Source organism: Quercus suber, unplaced genomic scaffold (assembly GCF_002906115.3).
Source record: "Quercus suber isolate HL8 unplaced genomic scaffold, Cork oak 2.0 scaffold_253, whole genome shotgun sequence".
Taxonomy (NCBI): Eukaryota; Viridiplantae; Streptophyta; class Magnoliopsida; order Fagales; family Fagaceae; genus Quercus; species Quercus suber.
Window position 1 is genome coordinate 251178 of NW_027069709.1, and position 19506 is coordinate 270683.

Genomic DNA, 19506 nt, shown 5'->3' on the forward strand with positions numbered 1-19506 from the left:
TATCAGCCCTAGCTGACATCATCATCCAGGTTGCTGCTGACGTCATTGCCCAGTCAGCCTGCTGACCTCATCTGTTGACTTGGACCTGTTTGACTGTTGATTTTTTGTCAAAGTTAACTTTTTGCAGTCCAAGTGCTCCTTACCCAGTTTTTTGGCATAGATTTCATTTTTGTAGTCAATTTTTGCGTATTTTGCTTCTAAATGAAGAATAAGGACAAGTCTTTTTCTTGTTGTAATAATCGCCACCAACAATCCAACAAACGTTTTTGCAATTTTTGCAAACGTTTTGGCCACAATATTAAGACTTGCTATTATCGCAACAAATCAACTGTTTCAATTTTTGCTGCTACTGTTGCTAACATTGAGAGTATCCAACCAATGGCTCCTGTCTCTGTACAGTCTAAGTCTTTAGGATGCACTTTCACCATGTCCATAGATAACCTTAAAAACATCATTGTCAATATCATTCGCATGGTTGGTAATACATCTTATTCATCTTCTCTCTTAGCTTTATCTAGTATGTCTCCTTTCTCTTTGTTTATAGATTTCGTTTGTTGCAATCACATGACACCTCACTCGTCCTTATTTTCTGAACTCAAACTTGCACCACACCCACTTAATATTCGTACAGCAAATGGTTCCACAATGTCTAGTCATAATATAGGTTTTGTTTCGACCTCCAACCTCTTGGTTCTTGAGGTCTTTAATGTTCCTGACCTTTCTTATAATTTATTTTCTGTGTGACAATTAGCTGAGTTGAGTTATCGCATTATATTCGATTATTCTAGGTGTATTGTATAGGATACGAGAACAGGACAGAAGTTTGGGACTGGTCCCAAAGTTAGGCGTATGTTTCCTGTGGACAACCTTTGTCTTCCACTTGTTGCTCCTATTTCTATTTCTGCAGTTGTTACAGTTTCTTCAATTCCTTCCCTTGCACTTTGGCATGCTCAACTTGGTCACGTTTCTTCCTCTTGGGTACAACAATTGGCTTCTAGAGGTTCATTATGTTCAGAGTCTACAGAAAATTTTGATTATGTTTCATGTCAGTTAGAAAAACAACTAACTTTGCCTTTCAATACTAGTGAATCAATATCCACTAATATCTTTGACCTTATTCATTCTGATATTTAGGGGCCTTCCTCTATCTCTAGTATTGGTAGGCCTCGATATTTTGTTGTCTTTATTGATGATTACTCTCGCTATAGCTAGATTTTTAATATGAAACATCGTTCTGAATTATTGCAAGTATATTCTAATTTTGTAAAAATGGTTGAAACTCAGTTTTCCAAACGCATCAAAATTTTTCGATCTGATAATGCTCTTGAATACACTCAATATGCTTTCCAAGCTGTTTTGCATTCTTATGGCACTGTTCATCAATTAACTTGTCCAAGTACCTCTCAGTAAAATGGTAGAACCGAACGAAAACTTCGTCATATTCTTGACACTGTTAGTGCTCTTCTTCTCTCTATGAGAGTTCCTGCTCCTTTTTGGGGCAAAGCTGCTCTTCATGCTGATCATGCTACTAATCGCATTCCCAATCCTGTTATCCAAAATCAAACTCCATATAAGCGCCTTTTTGGGTCACCTCCAGACTATCACCACCTTCACTCCTTCGGTTCTGCTTGTTTTATTCTTCTTCAGCTACATGAGCATAACAAACTTGAGCCTCGTCAAGGCTTTGTTGTTTTCTTAGCTATGGTGAAACTCAAAAGGGGTATTGGTGTTATGATCCTGTCTCTCATCGTCTTCGTATCTCCCACAATGTTCTCTTTTGGGAACATCGCCTCTTTGTTAAGCTCTCTCACTTTCGTGCCTCCCTATCTTCCTCCTATGTTTTAGATCCTTTTCTAGATGAGACACATATTCCTTCTATAGCTACTTCTGATCCTCCTGTAGTTGCTCTTGATTCTCCTATAGACTTTTCTGTCCAACCACCAGATATCATTGATCCCTTTCCTAGTTCACCCTTTAATGAATAGGTGGAAGATGAACAGGTCGAAGACGAGCTACCCAACCCCAACCCTGAGCTTGGGTCTCCTACTCCTGGTCAGCCTAAAGATCTTGCATAAGACATTCCACCTCGTCGCTCAACTCAGGTAAGATCCATTCCTATACATTTACTTGACCATCATTGTTACACTGCCCTTGCTACACTACACGAACCTCACACCTATCATGAGATTTCCACTGACCCTTTATGGCAGATTGCAATGAAAAAGGAACTTGATGCATTATCTAAAAACCATACTTAGGATTTGGTGACACCCCCCTAGGAAATTTGTGGTTGGTTGTAAGTGGATCTACAAGATTAAGACTCGCTTTGATGGGTCCATTGAGCGCTACAAAACTCGTCTTATTGCAAAAGGTTTTACACAGGAGTATAAGATTGATTATAAAGAGACCTTTGCTCCGGTTGCTCGTATCTCATTTGTTCGTGCCCTCTTAGCTGTTGCTACTGCTAGTAAATGGGACCTTTCTTAGATGGATGTAAAAAATGCATTCCTTAATAGGGATATAAGTGAAGAAGTTTATAGGCAACCTCCTCCTAGTGTCTCTATTGACTCAAACAAGGTTTGTCACCTTCGACTTACACTTTATGGCCTTAAACAAGCTCCACGAGCTTGGTTTGCCAAATTCAGCTCTACCATCTCTCACTTGGATTACATGACCAATCATTATGATTCTGCCTTATTTCTTCGTCGCACTGACAAAGGCATTATTTTACTCTCCCGTATATGGATGATATGATCATAACTGGTGATCACCTCAGTGGCATTCAAGAACTTAAGAATTTTCTTAGTCAGCAATTTGAGATGAAAGATCTTGGACATCTCAGCTACTTCTTGAGTCTTCAAATCACTCATTCTACCAATGGACTTTATATAACTTAAGCCAAGTATGCCTCTGAACTCTTGTCTCAAGCTGGACTCATTGATAGCAAGACTCTTGACATTCCAGTTGAGCTTAATGCGCATCTAACTCGCTTAGGAGGGAAACCATTGTCTAATCCCTCTCTTTACAGACATTTGGTTGACAGCCTAGTTTATCTCACTATCATTTATCCAAACATTTCCTATGTTGTTTACCAAGTGAGCCAGTATTTGTTTGCTCCACGATCAACTCACTATGCTGATGTTCTGCACATTCTTCAATACTTAAAGGGCACTCTCTTCCATGGTCTTTTCTACTCTGCTCAGTCTCTTCTTATTATTCGTGCATTTTCCGATACTGATTGGGCAGGAAATCCCACTGATCGCAAGTTCACCACTGGTTATTTCTTTCTTCTTAGTTCTTCTCTGATTTCTTGGCGAAGTAAGAAACAAACTCATGTGGCCCGCTTCAGTATTAAAGTAGAATATTGTGCCCTTGCTAATGCCACATCTAAACTCCTCTGGCTACGATGGCTTCTTAAAGATTCAACTGTGTCTACATCCTCTGCTACTCCTCTTTATTGTGACAACCAGAGTGCCATTCATATTGTTTGCAATGATGTCTTCCATGAACGGACTAAATACATCGAGATCGATTGTCATTTTATCCGTTATCATATTGTCCATGATGCTCTCAAGCTGATCTCAATCTCTTCTAAAGATCAACTTACAAATATCTTCACCAAGTCACATCCTAAGGGACGCCTTCATACTTTGGTAGACAACCTCAAGTTGGTCTCACATCCACCTTGAGTTTGAGGGGGGCTGTTAACGTGTATAATGGTGTGGATTTTAGGCTCAACTAGATTACTTGTATAGCACACATTCTTGTACTACACTCTTACTTGTACTGCACTCATATGCTTCTATATAAAGGCACTCATGTATATTCTTTCACTGAGAAATACAATACAATTATTCAGTATTTTTAACACCGTGCAATTTAGGTGGACTAAGAAAATCGAATGACTAAGAGGCTGTTTGGATTTTTATTTTTCATCACTTATCACTCCTCACTCAATTTTCATCATTCATCACTCATCACTTAAAATACCCCATTACTCTACGCAAAGTGTGTTTGGCACCATCACTCAACTTATCATCACTCAAAGTTTTCAACTATTTGTAAGCCCCATACTTGTAACTTGGTGCAGCTTTTACTTTTTTTTTTTTCCCCCCTTCAATCCCCAGTACAAACTCACCGAACCCAATATATATATATAAAAAAAATAAATAAATAAATAAAAAAAAGCAACCATAAAAAGAAAAGAAGAAAGAACAACTGAAGAACAGTGGAGAAGAAAGGAAAAAAAAAGGGTCAAAAGTTGCGACTGGTCCCTCCATGTGTGTTTAATTACCAAAATGTCATTGGAAACAAAGTTTTGGAAATTGAAAACACCTAAAATGTGTTTTCAGTTTCCATAACTTATCACTCAAAAATCAAAGAATTGAGTGATGAAAACAAAAACTGGAAACACAGTTATGAAAATCCAAATAGACTTCTCAACCATGGGTTCCACTATTTTTGAGTTATGAATTATGGAAACTGAAAATCCAAACAGCCTCTAACTTATTTTGGAGGGATGGCAGGTCAAGGATTGATTACAACTCTTTTGGTGATGTAGTGTGTTTTGACATTACATATCAGACTAATAGGTATAATATGATATGTGCCCCTCTTGTAGGTATCAATCATCATTGGAATAATGTATTGTTTGGCTGTGCTTTTTTGTTAGACGAGACAACTATTTCATTTACTTGGTTGTTTGAGACATTTATAGAATCAATGGAAAATCAAAAGCCAAAGATGATTTTTACAGATCAGTGTCAAGCTATGATCAATGCCATAAAATTAGCTGAGACAAGCCATCGCTTATGCTTATGGCACATTTCAAAAAATGCTACAACACAATTACGAAGCCATTATGGACATCCTGCATTTAAGAGTCGGTTCAATAAAATTCTTTATGGGTGTGAGACAGAAGCAGAATTCAATTCTTGTTGGGATGGCTTGATAAGAGATTATAATTTGGCAGGTGACAAATGGCTTAAATCTTTGTATGAAATTCACGAAAAGTGGTGTCCAGTTTTTAGCCTAAATATTTTTTCTGCCAAAATGAAAGCTTCATCAAGAAGTGAAAGCACTAATAATGTTTTTCACAACATGACCTCTAAAACAATGAATTTGACAGAATTTGTACTTCATTATGAGGCTGCAAGGAAAAAGATGCGTGAAGAAGAATTGGAAGAGGATTTTCGCTATAATCAAGGTGCACCTCCAAAAATAGTCCAGCATAGTGGAACTTTACGGCATGCAACATCTATATATACTCGCAAAATATTCTACTTATATGAACTTGAGTTTGCTTCTACATTGGGGGTCAAAATAGAAGAAGTTAATCATGATGGAGATATTCACACTTTTGCACTTATTGAAGAGGATCATCAAAGGGTACGCACAGTCCAATTTAATTCTTTGGATAATGTTGTTACATGTAGTTGTAAAATGTTTGAATCCTTGGGGTTATTATGCCGACATGTGTTACAAGTAATCAATGTAAAAAACATAACTCAAATACCGGCTCAATATTTTTTGAAACAATGGACAAAGGATGCAAAAAAAAGATAGTGCCTCATGTAAATATGCAACATCATCAAGTATGAGTAAACAGATGCCAGTGACATTGTGTCGCAATGAATTAATGCACTCAGTTTATGATATATTTAGCAAAAGTGCAGCGACAACTCGTCATACTGAAATGTGCAAAATGAAAGTGAAGGAGATGGTAGAATTAATTGAAAAGGATATGGCAAATTTGAATATGGAGAGAGTTGTTGATGCTAACAATGATGGTTTGATTGATGAAAGTGAAACTGCCACCAATGGTGATGGTTTAATGAAGAGCTCACATGATGACTTGCCAATATTGGATCCCTCATATGTGCGACAAAAAGGAATTACAAATAAGAGAATCAAATATAATCTAGAGAAACGAAAACAAAGGGCACCAAAAGATGTTACTAGATCAAGTAAGTATTTTTGAAATACTAGTATGAATTATTCAATTATTATATATGTTTAAACCAGATCTTACTAATTAAGAGAGAAGATGATGTTGCAGAACTAATATCATCAAGAGGGAGAAGAGATTTCAGTTTGCTTTCTTCTGAAATTAAACAACGTTTCTCTTTAGAAATTTCATATAGGAACATCGGACCTTTACTGATTAAGGGGGAAGATGATGTTGCAGAACAGATGTTGTCAAGTGGGAGAAGAGATTTCAATGTTCTCTCTTATGAAATTAAACGACATCTCTCTTTCAAATTTTTTGTCTTACTCCATCCCCACCCTGCTCCGCATGATGGGGAAATTTTCCTTGTCCCATGTGGGCCATCCCCACCCCGCTTCGCATGATGGGAAAAATTTCCTTGCCCCATCAGAGCCATCCCCACCCCTTGGGGCCTGTGAAGCCCTGTCCCACCTCATAAAACTTAACTTCTTGTTAATTTGCCTACAACTGTTACAATTGTTTTTAATAGAATTTGTTTCGTTAATAAAAAATGCACTTGAAATTACAAATAAATTTATCTCATCAAATCAAAATAGTTTTTAGTAAAAATTGAATGATATTATTAAAATGTTTAACAAAACAATATCACAATAAAAACATAAATCTCATAATACCTATCTATCTATCTCTCTGTATTACTCTCTCGCTTAGTGTTGTAACTTTATGTTGATAGCAAGTTTTCTAGCTTTGTTGATAGCAAGTTATTGACTGGTGTTGTACAACACTTCAATGTTGTGAACTTGTAGCTGAACGTGAATTGATAGATTAGTTTTTAAAAAGTGTTATTGAGTTTATGTTATATAATAGTTGTTTATGTATAATAGTATTTTTTTTATATTATATATTTTTATTTGACTAGACTCATCACACGTACGCGCTTTGCGTGTGTAATAATGCTCTTTTTTCTTTTTCTTTTTTTCTTTTTTTTGGGTTTAGTATTATAATACTTAAAAGTGATATATAAATAATCATGTGTATTTTTATTTTTTTTAAAAGGAGATAAGGTAACGTGAAACAATGTTTAAAAATGAGATAGAAAACTGTAAGAAATTGAAACTCAATGAGACATTTGAATTTATTGATTGTGATAAGTAAAAAAATTTGAGATTTGAACAAAAGAAAGATGATATAAGTAGTTCTTACGTGAGATAGTAAATTTTTTTTTTTTTTTGGAAGAAGTAAGTTTGTATTTCTTTTTATAAAGATAATTGAAGTATTTGAATTCAAATAGATAACAAATACCGATAGGAATCAGACATTTGAATACTTTTTTTTTTTTTTCCTTTTGTATGTGAGATAGTATTACTGTTTTAAAATTTTTTTAAATTTTTTTGTTGGAAAAAAAAATTAAACTAAAGGGTATTATTTCAGAATTTGTATGAGGATATTTTGATACACCAAAAATTGAAGACAAAATAGAGGAATCCTCTTATTAATAGTATAGATAATATTAGGAGTTTTTGAGATAATGACAAATAATTAACTTTTTATTGGTTTGGTGACAAACAATTATGTAATTGATTGATCACAAGATTTTTTTTTTAAGAAAGAAAAGGTTTTGATACAATTATAAATGTTTAAGAGAGAAAAAAAGGATTAAAATTCAAAAACTCGATCTTTTGTGCCAAATGTTGTTGAAACTTTAGATATTAAACTTCAAAGATGAAGGTTACTTCACAAGTATAAGTGCGTGTGTAATATAGGGGGCAAGGGTCGGGGTTCAAGTCTCTAAGAGAGAACTTCACACACATATACACTTAGATTAGGCTAGAGTAAAATTTCTATCTTTTATATATATACACCTCAAAGGAAAGCTTAAAGATGTAAATCTACGCAAAACATGATGTTGGATTACAACCACTGATATGAGATTATCCTGTTGAGACAAAATTTGTCAAGCATATCTTAGAATTGGATGATAGCAACACAGAACTCATGGTTATCAAATGAATTTTATATAGTGTTTGTTGTACTAGAATAAGACATTGATTAGTACAAAATCAATTATAAATAATTAACTTCTTATAAGATAAATTGGTCATTAACTTCTTTTTATTCAAGTGGGTTCTAATTAGCTCAATTGGTAAAGTCTCGGATAGTTAAATAAGAGATTTGGGGTTCAATCCCTGCCGATACCAAAAATTGATTAGTGTTTTTATCTGATGATTACTCTGCTATAGCCTAAAGTAAAGTGAAAACTTTTTTTTTTTTTTTTTTTTTTTTTTATAGCCTAAAGTAAAGTGAAAACTTTTTTTTTTTTTTTTTTTTTTTTGTTGAACGCAATGAAAACATACTTAAGAATGGGTACGAGTGCTATGGTATACTTAAAGTCTTAAACATACATTTTTTGTGTCATTCTCTTTTTTTTTTTTTTGTTTCTCTAAGATGGCTTTCTTTGTTACATGTGCTAGTTGCTGCATGCTTAACCTTTCCTTTTGTAGACACAAAAACGTCGTTCCTCTTAGGCTATTACTTAATTTAGTGTGCGTTTGGCATGAGCTGAATTTTTTCAGCTTATCTTCACTTTCAGCTTATTTTTGCTATTATTTATGAGTCTCACTGCACTTTTTGATACTATTCGTTGGTCTCATTGTACTTTTTGATATTATTCATGGGTTCCACTGTATTATTCAGATTATTTTTTAACATTTTTTCTACACTTTCAGTAAAAAATTTTCAGTTTTAACTAATAAGTTATTCCAAACAAACACTTATGTGGCGTTTGATACGAGGGAATTTACATTACTCCTAGCATCCAGATTCCTAGGAATGTGATTCCTTGCAATCTGAATGCCTAGGAATGTAGCTATTCCTATGTTTGGTTTCATTGGGAATCTCTTAAGATTCCTAGGAATGTGATTCCTTGCAATCTGAATACCTAGGAAAGTAACTATTCCTATGTTTGGTTTCATTGGGAATCTCTTAAGATTTCTAGGAATGTGAGATGATAATGTTTGGTTTATTCCCAAGAATCTTAAATGAATTATTTATTTTTCTCATTCTATCGTTAGATTTAAATGTGAACTACCAAGTCTTTTTAAAAAAAATCTTCCTCTAAATAAATAATAAAAAACAAAATATAAACTATTAATTATATCTATCCTATTTATGTTATTTTAGCGGGAAAAGATATTGATGATTTGTTTTAGATTTTATCTTAATTGCTTAAATGATATGAAAAAAGGGTTAAAATTGACAATTTATAAAAGATACAATTTCCTTTAAACTTTAGAATCTAGATACCCACCTATTTTAAAGGAATCCACATTCCTATGAGAGAGGTTTAAAGGAGGAATTCAGATACCCCTGGCATTTGATTTCCTATCGTAATTTGTAACCAAATATGGAAATCTTTAAAAACTCCTGAGAATTCTAAAATATTACCCCGTACCAAACACCACATTAGTATCCCTTCATCTATTATTTTTTTTCAAATTTCACTCTCAAACATCAATTACTGGAGACTTCTGCTATTCATATCCTTGGGATTTTTTCCAATAAATTAATTTCCAGTAGGTGAGTCAAGTGTTATTATTATTTTTGTTGTTATAACTTTTGACACGAATGGAGTTTAAGGAATTTGAAATTTTGAATAAGTAACTTTACATATTCTTTGATAGAGTTAGTGGAACATAAATAGAACATCCAAAGTTAGGCATTGGATTTGTATTCAATAGATAACAACCTTACTCACAAACAATTTGAGAACCTTAAACAAGAGGAGCCAACCACCCCAATCAATATGTTAAGTTTGCCTATAGGAAGCATCTAACAATTCAAAAATACAAAAGTATTAATTAAGTACTTAGGAAATAATGTTTTGCTTCTTCCTCTCCTCTCTCACAATAGTTGATATCACTAGTTCGATTTATGATGGGACGTCATTCATATAAGAGAAAGAAACATTATTCCCATAATATTGACTACTTTTTTTTTTTCAATTCCACAATTTTTGCTTTAACTCTTTAATAATTTTGGATAATAAGATTATCATGCATAGCCAAACACCATCAACATTGATTTATGGTGATTGCTACTTATACATGAGCTTTATTGGTTAGCAAGTATTGCATTGCATGGTTATATATACAAACAAAACAAAATTGTTACAGAGAACTGGTGCTTAAATTTAAAACTTAGTTTACCAAGTCATTTACTAGTGTACATGATCTGGCCAGTCAAACCAACCCTATTTAATTATTAATTCTCACTTCTCATTTTAACTAAGCCACTCACTCCTGACTATACTCACGTTGGAAGCAAAACCTGTCCTACTTAAAACAACCAGTCTTGCACCTAAAGAATACACACCAAACTCTCACTTTAGACTTTAGCCATTGTTACACGTTTTTAGTTTTTACCACACCAATGACACTATTCACACCATCTCCTCTTCTTATTATTCTTTATTTGTTTATTTCATAATCCCAATCATCTAAATTCTCATGTATACAACAGTTCTTTTCCAAATTCACACCACCACTACCCAAAAGAAATAAAATAAAAATAACTGCCTATAGCAACATTTTTTTAGTGGTGTTCACAAAAAACGCCAATATAGGTACCTATAGTGGCATTTTCTAAAAACACAACTATAGGCATATCTATAGCACACCACTATAGGTCCTCATCTTACAAGGGCCTATAGTGGCATTTATAGGTCCTTTAAAAAAAAAAAACAAGCAACCAAAAAAAAAAAATACATATATATATAAAGTCCAAGAGATATTTGAAAGTTTGAATAAATGTGTGGGTGTGATATAGACGTGTGAGTGTAGGATAGGTGGGAAAAAGTATCATGTGGGTAATATATTTATACTATTGGTGACTTTCTTTTGGTTATTTGACAAATTAAAAATAACTAAAAATGTTTGTAATTGTTACAATTTACCTTTTTATGGTTTTTTTTTTTTTGGTTGAATTTGTTAAGTGGTGTCCAAAATTGGTAAGTTAATATTTAATGTTTTACTATTATTAAATTTTTTAGTAAAATGACTAGTTATAAAAATATTTATTTTATTTTTATAATTAATTATTATTTATTTATATTGACATTATCGGTTCGACCACTGGTCGGACCCGGTCGGACCATAAAACCGATAAACACCCTCTATTCCGGTTCTTTCACCGTACCGGTTTTTAAAACCATGACTCCAACTAGTTGCTCATGCCGAGGATCTTTCCTTCCTCCCTCGGTTCGTATTCATTCCTCAGTTGATGGATTAATTCTTTTGTTTTGGCTTTATTGGGCCTCTCCTTAATTAGTCATTATAATTGGGCTACCAAGGGTTGCTCCATGGGCCGCCCTTTTGGGGGTAATATTGTTTCCTAATTTCTCTGTGGTTGGATGCAATTATTACCTCACCATGCGGTTCTTTGTTTGGATAAATTAATCAATCAGAAAAATTCAGGCATGTCTAATTCCATTTCATACAAAAACACAAAAATTGAAAGTTCAAGTATCATCACACCCTCTTAAGGAAACATTTGTGAGATGTTTCAGATTACATCAGAAGTTCTGGGATTCTGGGTTCATGACCCATGGCAGTGCCGCCACCAGCATCATTGTCGGCGTCGTAGCAACGATAACCTGGTCCATAGCTGTTGTCAAACACCCCAGCATGCAGAACCCCCATATACAGCAACTGACTCAGTAGTGATATGAATATATGAAGCCCTCCAATATTTGCTGCAAATTACCAGTTATTAAGGCATCACTTATTTTTTTAACTAGGAGGGACTTGAATTTGATAAATAAACAGCATTTTGACAAAGGCATCTATCTATGTTATTGGTTGAGAATTTTTACCAGACGTTTACTTCTGCGTCCTCCCAAAATGATTTCCTTGCATACCAGACTGTCAATATAATATACACCCAAGATTAGTGCATCGAATCACTAACAATTACCTAGCTATTTTAGCTCATTGAAATTCAAGAATTGGTCACACAAACATGAAACAGTACTGGAATCATGAACAAATTAAGATGTTGTAAGGAGGTAATGTATTGAAATACCCGAAAGCAAGAGCTGTAATGGCCCAGGAGAGAACTGCTAAAGAGCCTGCCACAGCCAAACTGCACTCCGCCATGCCCGAAGATGCACTAGCCCAGGAAGCACAGAACAAGCACCAACGACCCCAGCTATCAAAGCAAAGATCAACATAAAGCTTGTTATGAATTCCCACCCAAATCTGTAAAGATATCAAACAAGTAGCACGGATACTAAAACAGTAGAGCGTAGAGATACTAAGTAACGCCAAGAGTCTTGTAAGTTGTAGCTGAACTCTTAACACCTTTAATTTTGGAGTTTTCAAGTCCTCCGCCCCAGCTCCCAACTCAACTATCAACTATCGATGTATAAAAAAAGAAGAAAAAAGAAGAGATACTCAACTATTAAGAGAGAGAGAGAGAGAGAGAGAGAGAGAGAGAGCATACGTGGGTGATTCTGTTCACTATCAATATACTTGTCAAGGGACCATCCAGCCAGTCCAAGAACAATAAGACACACCACAAAGTTGACCACCAAAAGAGGACCTATCAGGCTCTACTACGCCTTCCAACAGCCATTGTTAATTGTTATTATGCTCAAGCTCCACTTCTAATCAAAATTCAAAAACACAGTACGGACCTACAGACAACATATTCACACGAGTTTCTGGATGTTCTTGGAGTTGATGAAAAAAGAATTTTGTTTACGTGGGGTCTTGTGAAGGACTTTTAAAGAAACAGGTGTGCGTTTTTTGAACGGTACAGTGCCAACGTGGAGCTGTGCTGGCTCAATATCCGTATGAAATATTTGGATCTACTTTACTTTACTTAACTTTGGTAAACTCGTGGGGACAAAACCAACATTTCATCTTTGGAACCAAAGGAAAACAATACAATTTTAGGGAAAGTTGTACTATCTCAATTTTTGACAAATTTGAGGGTTTTAAGTTTTTTTATTTTTTTTTTTTTAGGAAAAATTATAGCTTATATAAACGCGTATTGCACATGGTAAAGACTCTTTATTTTTATTTTATTTTTTCTAAGTGACAAAGCTTATCGTATATACTAATTGAAGGTTGTTGCATTTATATCAATACATAACTAAATTATGATGTGTGGCCAATAGGTAAAACAATATGACATGAAGTTGAGAGATATAATTAAATTTTCTTTTAGTAGTTATGCACATTTTATCTAATTATATAATTTTTCATAAACACTGGTGGATTAAAAAATTTTATGTTCAATATTATATATAGAAAAACTACATATGAATGATAAGAAGGAACATATTATGTAAAAATTGTTGCTTAAGCATTAGCATCTAGGATTGCAAAAAATGTTCTATTTTACCATCTAAAAACTATTTATCTATTATATCATCTCACTTTATAATACACTCAACATCCTAATTTTTATTTCCTATAGAACACATTAAATAATATATCTACACATTAAAATAATATAACCCAAAGAGAGAGAGAGAGAGAGGAGATGAGAGATTGAAGAGAGAAAGAATGAGATATTTTAGGAGAGAAGGAATAAAAAACATTATTTTATTTTGCAACCTTGCTACAGCGGTTCTAAATTTTGGGCACTACTGTAGCTTGGTTGTAAATTTTTTTTAAAAAAAATTGGCATCTCGGGTAATGCTTTCCTTTTGTGTTTGATGCTAAAATATAACATATTAGGAGTTTTACAATTCCAAATACTGATGCCCTAAGAGAATATGTATGATACATGTATTATAAATAATAAATATAGACATAATTAGGGTCTTTGTTCTATATAGCTAATTTTTAACAACAATCACATAAATTACAACAACTCCAAATTATCTTTAAAGTCATACAGTCAAGTAATAGTATCTCTTACCCGCACTCATCCAATTTGACCTTTATACCATCTAACAGATTTGTGAAAAAGTCAACTTGAAAAGAGATTAAAGATAAAAGAAAAAAAAATTACAACTATTTTAATGAAATAAAATAATATATTTTATTTTCATTATTTATGTCAAAGATGTTCTTCGTGATAGTATAAATGAAATTAATATGATTATAATTTTTTCAATAATATCATGAATTTGATGGAAAATCTTAATTGATATGGCAAAACATTAAGACCAAATTCAGTTAGTATCAAACTTGTGAAAAAAAAGCAACTAAATATATATATATATATATTAGAAAAAATCATTAATAATTAAATTAAACAAAAAGATTATTATAATTTTCCTAGTTTAACTCAAAATAACTCGACATTACAAAGGAACAAAGCTAAGTTTGAGGTTTTTTTTTTTTTTTTTTTTTTTTTTTTTTAAATGCAACNTATATTTAAAAAATTACCTACAGCAACATTTCATAAATGCCACTATAGGCTTTTTTTTTTTTTTAAAAGGCAATTGAAAAAAAAAAAAAAAATCACCTATAGTAGTGTTCAGAATGCCACTATAGGTCCTTATAAAATAAATTAAAAATTAAAAAAAATTTATCTATAGTGGTGTTTCATTAAAATAAAAAATAAAAAAGAACCTATAGCAGCGTATTATAAATGCCACTATAGGTCCTGGTCCAATGAGGCCTATAGTGGCATTCATGAATGTCACTATAGGTCCTTATAAATAAATAAAATAATAAATTTAAAAATGACGTTATAGTGGTGTTTATGAATGCTATTATAGTGACGTTTTATGAAACACTAGGTCCTCCTAAAAAAAATAACTTTAAAAATGACCTATAGTAGTGTTAAATAAATGCCACTATAGGTAATTTAAAAGAAAAAACAAAATTTCATAAACGCCACTATAGGTTTCATCTTACAAGGGCCTATAGTGGCGTTCATAAACGCCATTATAGGTCCTTTAAAAAAAAATGGCAACCTTAAAAAAAATTTAAATTAAAAGAACTTATAGCAGCATTTCATAAACGCCATTATAGGTCCTTTAAAAAAACCGAAAAAAAATATATATATATATATATATTTAAAAATGACCTATAGCAACATTTCATAAATGCCACTATATGGAATTTTTTTTAAAAAAAAGGTAATTGAAAAAAAAAATTAAAGAGACCTATAGTAGCGCTTCATAAATACCATTATAGGTCCTGGTCTTACAAGGGCCTATAGCAATGTTCATAATGCCACTATAGGTCCTTATAAAATAAATAAATAAATAATTTTAAAAATGATCTATAGTGGCGTTTCATAAAAAAAAAAATTAAAAAAAAAAACTTTAAAATGTCCTATAGCAGCATTTTATAAATACCACTATTAGTCTTGGTCTTACAAGGGCCTATAGTGGCATTCATGAATGTCACTATAGGTCCTTATAAATAAATAAAATAATAAACTTAAAAAAGGAGTTATAGTGGCATTTATGAACACTATTATAGTGACGTTTTATGAAATGCCACCATAGGTCCTCTTAAAAAAATTAAAAAAGGACCTATAGCAGTGTTTCTTAAATGCCACTATAGGTGATTTTTTTTTTTTAAAGAAAAAAAAAGCCAATTGAAAAAAAAATTATAGATCCTGGTCATATAAGGGTATATAGTGGTGTTCATAAACATCATCACAAGTCCTTTAAAAAAAAACAACAACCTTAAAAAAGCATATAAAAAATTTTAAAATGACTTATAGCAGCATTTCATAAACGTCATTATAGGTCCTTTAAAAAAAATAAAATAAAAAAAAAACTTTTAAAAAGACCTATCGCAACGTTTCATAAACGCCACTATAGGTCCTAGGTCTTACAAGAGCCTATAGTGACGTTTTACAAACGCAACTATAGGTCAAGCTAAAAATAAAAAAAGCCCACTAAATTATAATAATAACCACCTAGCCCACTTTCTCACCTACCCCTTATTACCTTCTCAATATCTCTAAAATCACCAATATCCTAAAAAACCACTAAAATAACCAAAATATCCTCAAAATCTCTAAAACGAGAAAAATACCTATGAAACCTCTAAAATGACCAAAATACCCCTGATATCTCTAAAATCACCAAATATGGTCAAAAACCACTAAAATGACCAAAATACCCCAAAGTCTCTAAATGACCAAATACACCCCCAAAAAAAACCTCTAAATAATCAAAATATCTTCGAAACATAAAAAATGACCAAAACCCCCCCCAAAACCCTAAAAAATGACCGAAATACCCCTAAAACTGAAAGATGTCTGAAATACCCTCAAAATCTAAAATGACCAAAATATCTCTAAAATATAAAAAATGACCAAAATACCCCTGAAACTTAAAAACTACCAACCCCCCCTGCCCCCCAAAAAAACCTAGAAATTACCAAAAACCCCCAAAATCTATATAGCCAAATACCCCCCCGAACCTATAAATTTTTTTTTTTTTTTTTTAACATAAGTTTGAGTTAAAATAGAGGAAGAGTGCTAATTTGAAAACCACATACACCAAATTTTAGGCAACCTGCAGAAGATAAATGCAAAGTAAAAATCCCATAAACCTAGCAATATCAAGCTGGTAAATATAAAAAAGTATAAGAAGATTAACAAAGACCAAACAACCATTTAATTGGAATAAAAAACCCAAAAAAAGAAAAAGGTAAAATGAAAGTCTAACGCAATGAGAGAGCAAATGAATCAAAGCTTGTAGGAATCAAATACATAAATAAGATATAATTTGCCTTTAATAAGACCAAGCTTGTAGTTGTGGATCTTTGTCTCTCTCACCAAGCTTTCTGTCAACAAGAAGCACCTCAATAGGGATAGCCATGGTAGGGTATGGGTGGGTATACTCATACCCAACCCAATTAATTTATCTATGGATACCCAATTGCCTTACCCAATTAGTACCCATACCCAATTGTTATCCGGTTTGTTTACCCATGTATATCCATACCCTACCAAAACCCGATTTCTATAAAATCACCATATATGCTCAAAAACTACTAAAATTACCAAAATATCCTCAAAATCTCTAAAACGAGAAAAATACCTATGAAACCTCTAAAATGACCAAAATACCCATAATATCTCTAAAATCACAAATTATTCTCAAAAACCACTGAAATGACCAAAATATCTCAAATTCTCTAAAACGGGCAAAATACCCATGAAACCTCTAAAATGACCAAAATACCTCCAAAATCACCAAATATGCTCCAAAACTACTAAAAATGATCAAAATACCCCTAAACCAAAAAAAAAAAAGTACCGAAATATCCCTGAAACCTAAAAAATGACCAAACAATCCATGAAACCTAAATAATTTTCAAAATACCCTCGAAAATTTAAAATTACCAAAATACCCCAAAACCTAAAAAATGATTGGAATACCCCCAAAACCTAAAATTTGACTAAAATACTCTCGAAACATGAAAATTACCAAAGTACTCCCTAAACCTAAAAAATGACCAGAATATTTCTAAAACCTAAAAACTGACCGAAATACCCCCAAAACTTATAAATTACCAAAATATCTTCTAAACCTTAAAAAATGAACGAAATACCCCTGAAACCTATAAAATGACCAAAACATCTCTGAAACCTATAAAATGATATAAAAAATGACCAAAATACCCCTGAAACTTAAAACTACCAAACCCCCCCCTGCCCCCCAAAAAAACCTAGAAATTACCAAAATACCCCCAAAATCTATAATAGCCAAAATACCCCCCGAAACCTATAAAATGTGAAAAATGCCGCTAAAACCTATAAGATGGATGAAATACACCCTAAACCTAAAAAATGACTGAAATACCCTCAAACCTATAAAATGACTAAAATACTCATAAACCTTTAAAATGTCCAAAATGCACCCGAAACCTCTAAAATGACCAAAAATAACCCAAAACCTCAAAAATTACCAAAATAGCCCAAAACAGATAAAACGACCAAAATAGTCCTGAACCTTCCAAACAACCAAATTACCCCCTCAAAATATTTAAAATGACCAAAATATCCTGAAACTTTTAAAATGACCAAAATACTCATAAACCTAGAAGATGACCAAAATACACCTAAAGCACCTAAAATTACCAAAATAGAGGTTTGGGGTATTTTGGATGTTTCAAGGGTATTTTCGACAAACTAATGTTTCTAAGAGTATTTTGGTCATTTTATAGGTTTCTATGGAATCTAAGTAATTTTTTAGGTCTCAGGGCTATTTTGGTCATTTTTTAGATTCTAAGGGTATTTCGGTCATTGTCTTAGGTCACGAGGGAATTTCTGTTATTTTCAGGTTTTGGGGGTATTTCAGTAATTCTTAGACTTTGGGGCTATTTCGGTAAATTTCTAGTTTTAAGAAGTATTTTGGTAATTTTTAGGTTTTGAGTGTATTTTGGTCATTTTTATGTTTCAGGGGTATTTTAGTCATTTTTTAGGTTTCAGGAGTATTTCAATAATTTTTTAGGTTTCGGAGGTAATTCGGTCATTTTTTAGGTTTATGGGGTATTTCGGTCATTTTTTAGGTTTTGGGGGTATTTCGGTCATTTTTTAGATTTTAGGGGTATTTCCGTCATTTTTTAGGTTTCAGGGGTATTTTAATCATTTTTTAAGTTTCAGAGGTATTTCGATTATTTTTTAGGTTTAGGGGGGTCTTTTAGTAATTTTGTAGGTTTTGGGGGGTATTTCGGTCATTTTTTAGGCTTACAAGGTATTTTGGTAATTTTTAGGTTTTAGGGGTATTTTGGTCATTTTATAGGTTTCGGGGGTATTTTGGTCGTTTATTAGGTTTAGATGGTATTTTGCTAATTTTTAGGTTTCAACCGAATTTTGGTCATTTTATAGGTTTATGAGGTATTTTGGTAATTTTTAGGTTTCGGGGATATTTTGGTTATTTTATAGGTTTCGGTGGTATTTTGGTCATTTTATAAGTTTATGGGATATTTTGGTAATTATTAGGTTTCGGGGGGTATTTTTGTCATTTTATAGGTTTCAGGAGGTATTTCAATCATCTTTTAGGTTTAGGGAATATTTTGGTAATTTTTAAGTTTCAAGAGTATTTTGGTCTTTTTTTTTTAAGGCTATTTTGGTAATTTTTAAGTTTCGGGGGTATTTTGGTCATTTTTTAGAAATTTAGAGTTTCTATTATTTATTTAAGTTTTAGATGAGTTTAGTGGGTATTAGTGGGTTTATCCATTAAGACCCATTTAATTAAATAACCTAATGTATCTTTATCCATTTAACTCAAATATTCAAATGGGTTGGGTTAAGACTTATCCAAATTAGATGGGTAATGGTTGGGCTCATGGATATGGATAGAAATTGCCACCCCTAATTACCGGTACTATAAAGCCTTGAAGAAGTAGATTTGAGTGATACAGGAGCTCAAGGCCGGCCGGCTCTTGGCCTAGGCCACTTAGGCAATCGCCTAAGACCCCTACTAGAGAAAGTCCCCCAAAATTGTAGCAGAATTTGATATATTTTGTTGAGATATAGGAAAAAAAAAAAATTAGTTTTACATTTTTTGCTACATTTAAGAAGTCTTAAAAAATTGAGCCATGTTAGAAATAATACAACTTTAAATACAT

General features: G+C 32.7%; 1 long non-coding RNA gene across 1 annotated transcript; it reads right to left on the reverse strand.

The window, feature by feature from the left end:
- Positions 1 to 11575: 11575 nt before the first annotated feature.
- LOC136070697 (uncharacterized) lies at positions 11576 to 12666 on the reverse strand. Its single transcript, XR_010631923.1, has 4 exons — positions 12446 to 12666; positions 12026 to 12201; positions 11817 to 11865; positions 11576 to 11696 (listed from the first exon to the last, which is right to left on the reverse strand). It is a non-coding gene; the product is annotated as an uncharacterized LOC136070697 (long non-coding RNA).
- Between the last annotated feature and the right edge of the window lie 6840 nt (positions 12667 to 19506).